The following is a 4,632-nucleotide window of genomic DNA, read 5'->3' as shown; positions in this document are numbered from 1 at the left end:
CACAACACCATTTTTGAAATGGTTGCCATACTAATGAAATATTGGCCGTCACGACGCTTCAACAAGATACTGAAGATGATCACGGAGATTCCCAGCACCCAGGGCTATACCATATCATGCTTTTATGAATTGCTTGAGATTTTATCCCTTTGTTTTTTGCACCATTTGATTGCACAGTAGTCAATTATTAGGGTGATCTCTCACAATAAATATCAAGTTAAAAGGTGCTCTTCCAAGTGTTGCAACCATCTACAACATTCTAACATCTCGGAGTCTGTCATGTCCACATGAGTTCAAACGAGATGAGAGATGTAAGACAGAGATGGTCAGACCATGTGTGCAGATGTCACTCGGTTATCTCGAAGTTCTAGCAGAATCATTCTGGCTCGGAGCACAAAGCATCGAAATATGAATAAGACTCATATGGTGATATGATCGGCAATAGTTTGCTCACCGGTCAAAATTCTCGTCATCAGTGATGTCCGCATCAATTACTAAGAACTAGATTTGGATCTTGAATCACACGTTATCAATTATGAGAGATATTGATTTGAGTGGGAGTGCACTTTATATTAAAATTTGTTTAAACACTAGTGCAACATTTGTAAGGGCATATTTCCCCCTTACTGATTTTGGTGATTGATGACAATACTTTTGCGGACTAATCATGTGCATTGAGCATTTCAGATGATCTATAGGATGGCACAAGATGATTCGTGCCCCTCGGAGATATAGAGTGAAGACAATTATTTTTCCTACATTTATTTTTTGGTGGACTTGAGTCGTAGGAAAATCATACTATTAAGAGGGGGTCCTCTTCAGAAAGGTTTGGGTGGAATCAACACGTGCATGTTTCCCTTTGCAACCACTTTCACTACTAGGGAAAACCTTATACACAACATCTTAGAAGTAGCGCTGGACAAAAACAGGCGCTACTGCTACTTAGTAGTAGCGTGTTTAAGTAAACTGCGCTACTGCTACTACTTTAGCAGTAGCGTGTCCTAGGAAAATGCGCTGCTGCTACGTTTGCACTGGGCGCAGATGGTTAGCCCCACTTAGCAGTAGCGCGTATCTCTATCAAGCGCTACTGCTACGTCCCATAGAAGTAGCATGAAAACGCGCTACTACTTACTTACCTTATCCTACACGCACCCGACCCTCTCACTCCCACTCTCGCCCGCACCGGTTCCCTCGTCCGTCGCCACCGCGCTGCTCCTCTCCACCGAGGTACTCCCTCTGTCCTCCTCCCTCCTCCCCTCCCTCTGGCCATCCTCCTCCCATCGTCCCTCCCTCCTCCTCCTTTGGCCGCCCCCTCCATCCTTCTCCTCCGGCCGCCCCCTTCCCTCCTCCCCCACCCCCTCCCTCCTCTCCCTCTCCTCCCCCCGCCCCTCCCTCCTCCGATCCCACTAGCCTCCTCCCCCTTCTCCTCTCTCCTTCCTCCTCCCTTCCCCTCCTCCCTCCATCTTTTTTTGTTCTGTTTTTACTCTAGTTTTTTACTATTGTATACTGTAGTTTTTTTATTGTTTTTAGTAAGTGTTTAAAATAATTAGTAAGCAAATTAATAAAACTAGTTGAACTAGTTTATTTTTAGTAAGAACTAGTTGAATTAATAGAACTAATGTATTTTTAGTAAGAAAACTAATATAACTAGTTGAACTAGTTTATTTTTAGAAAGAGCTAGTTTATTTTTATTTATAGTAAGTTTATTTTTAGTAAGAACTAGTTGAATTAATAGAACTAGTTAAACATGTCACATATGTTGTTATTTTTTTAGTTTAAGCAATTATTCCCACATCGACATCGATGATGCCTATCCCGCATCCTCGTCGTCAATACATGTTGTTCGTTAGGGTTTTAGTTGTATTAGTGATGTTATATGTATGATACTATTCGGGATGTATTAGTGATAACTTATAGGGTTTTTGTTTTTGCAGAAATCAAGGAGCCCCTCCATCATCGCTGTCGTCATCCCCGTCACCGACCCCCTCCAACCTCGAGGTGAGACCAGCCAAATCTCCATGTCAATATGAGTCCTATAAGATATGATGTAGATAAAAACATGTATATCTTGTGTTGCCCAAGTGGTCGGTCATGTTTGCAGGTTACACCTCCGAGTGGCCTATGTTTTGCCGGAGTGTTGATTAATTTCCGTTCCGGCAAATTTCAGGCGCTCGATATGTCCTTTTTTAGCAAAGGTCATGCCGGAATTTTCCGTGAATTTTGGCATGACTAGTGCTAGAATATGTAGGAAATATCGAGTGGCCTGGATTTTCTAGAAAGATAATTAAACGATATTTTGGGTTGACTTTAAGTCTGTCGAGGCCGAAGAATCCCGACTGTTGCTGTGGGGGTAGCTTCTCTTTCGTTCCCGTGTGCTAGACAATTTGGTGTAATGCACTCGGGAACGAAAGGAGGAGCTACCATCACCGAGGTCGAATATATACACCACGTGAGCTGAGAGTTTTCAAGAAAAGACTCGACAGACCGATAGTCAACCCGTAATGAATAATAATGATCTAATTTAGTTTTTGTAGTACATATATTTAATTGTACAAGTTTAATCTTTGAATTATGAACATAGGAAATGTTGTCGGATGAAGAAGGTCCTGGGGAGTGATCCTGGTGCAGCGACAACCGGGGTTTCTGCGACAGGCCTCACCTGGACGAAGGTTGGCGCTTCAGCATTAAGCTTGAGGAGGCCTTTGATTGTGATACGGTAAGCTACGACGCAAAGTGTTTTTTTCGTAATTAAGCTCGACTTCTACTACTTCAACGTGTAATTTTTGTCTTTTACAATTCGACTAGCTTATCCCATGCCATGCAAGACATTATGTCTTGGAGAGGATGGGTTTTGAAGATCATGAGAGGAATGAAACAAAGAAAATTAACCTAAGGACCCATCATGGTATGGATTTTGAGGTAAATCTATACAATTCTGAGAGCGTATCCCATTTTGGTTGCCCGGCTTGGGAAGCACTTTGTAAAATATATGATTTTCAAGAGGGTATGTTTGTCACCATGGATCTTGGTGATCCTGACATCGACCAAGACAATTTGGACATTTGGGTCCTTGTTGATACGCTTCCAATTCTACCACTATGTGAGTTCCTCAAACATAGTTATTAAGTAATTTATATTGTTTATTTCAAAATAGTTGACAACTTATTTCCATTGATAGCTTATTTTCATTCTTCAAAGAATGTGCAGAAGATGGTAGACAGAACCAACTACACCGATGGCTCTGAGTTAACTTATCAGGAGAAATATCATTCGGTCGCATATTGTACTAAAATTGAGAATTACAATGCCTTTTATCGAACTCCTCCAAATTATGGTCAATACGTGCCACTAGTGCATGTGTTGAACCACGATAACTTCCATGGAGATATCCTGGTAAGATTTTTTACTATTATGACATCCGTGCATCTTTTGCATACTTCTAAAACTGAACTACATTGCTAACTATGAAGTTATTACTATGTTTTTCAACAGAAAATCCCGATGGATTGTGTGCCTCATTTGTGTATCAGAATGGCCGCCTTGATGTTTTGAACATACAGCCAGGTCGTTCTACGAATCTCACCTGTCCATACCGGATTTCTAAAACCGGTGAACACATGATAATCAAATAATGGAAAAAAAATGTATGGACAGTCGTAAGGAGGTTCTTGGAAGCAATATTGTGCGAAAGGCAAGAATTGGAGACATGATAATCTCCATTCTCCATAATGGAGAGTCAGGGGCTATCTTGTTTTATGCTATTTTACCTAAGATAATATAGTAGGTCCTAAGAGAATGTAGTAGGTCCTATGAGGTACAATATGTTTATGAGAGTTGATGATGAGGAGTAGTTGTGATTATGTCTAGTGACCAACTTGTATGTGATGTCTCATTGATGAAAACAATGATCATGAGGAGGTGTTATATGACAAAGATGCATTATGATGATAAGTTGTTAATGATATGATGATGATGATGATGATGATGATATTTATTATATCACTCGGTGAAAGAACCACAGATTAGTTTCAAGCGGATGTTCAACCACTTGAAACTAGTCCCCGGTTCTTTCTCCCAGTGATGTAATAACTCATTATGATGTAAAAACATTCTCTAAATTGCTACGGTATGAAAACTTGTATAAAGGTGTATGAATACAACATGAAATAAAAAAGAAATACGAAATAATAGTAGTAGCGCGTGCTAGGAGAAGCACTACTACTAATTACTAGTAGCGCTTATAGTATAAAGCGCTGCTACTAAGTCGATATAGCAGTAGCATGGTCCAACCAACGCTACTGCTAACCTTTAGCTGTAGCGCCTTACTAGTAGCGCAGTTCCCTGCGCTACTGATAGGCTTTAAACACGCGCTACTGCTGGGGTTTTCCCTAGTAGTGTTTTCCTTCCCGCATCTTTGAAGTTCCCTTTTGTTTTTCTGAGAATGTGTCCTAAGGCAATCCAACGGTAGTACCGCTCTAGGCAGCAGTAGTACCGCTTATAAGTGGTACTTTCATTGTTCTAGTACCACATGTACTACCGCTTATTTTGGGTCTTCTATTATCGTTTCGGGCTCAGCGGTAGGAGGGCCATAGTACCTCTTGTGGTACTTCCGCCCTACCACCGCTCCACTAC

The sequence above is a fragment of the Triticum aestivum genome, chromosome 3B, assembly GCF_018294505.1.
Source record: "Triticum aestivum cultivar Chinese Spring chromosome 3B, IWGSC CS RefSeq v2.1, whole genome shotgun sequence".
Classification (NCBI taxonomy): domain Eukaryota; kingdom Viridiplantae; phylum Streptophyta; class Magnoliopsida; order Poales; family Poaceae; genus Triticum; species Triticum aestivum.
This window is presented reverse-complemented; position numbering follows the sequence as displayed.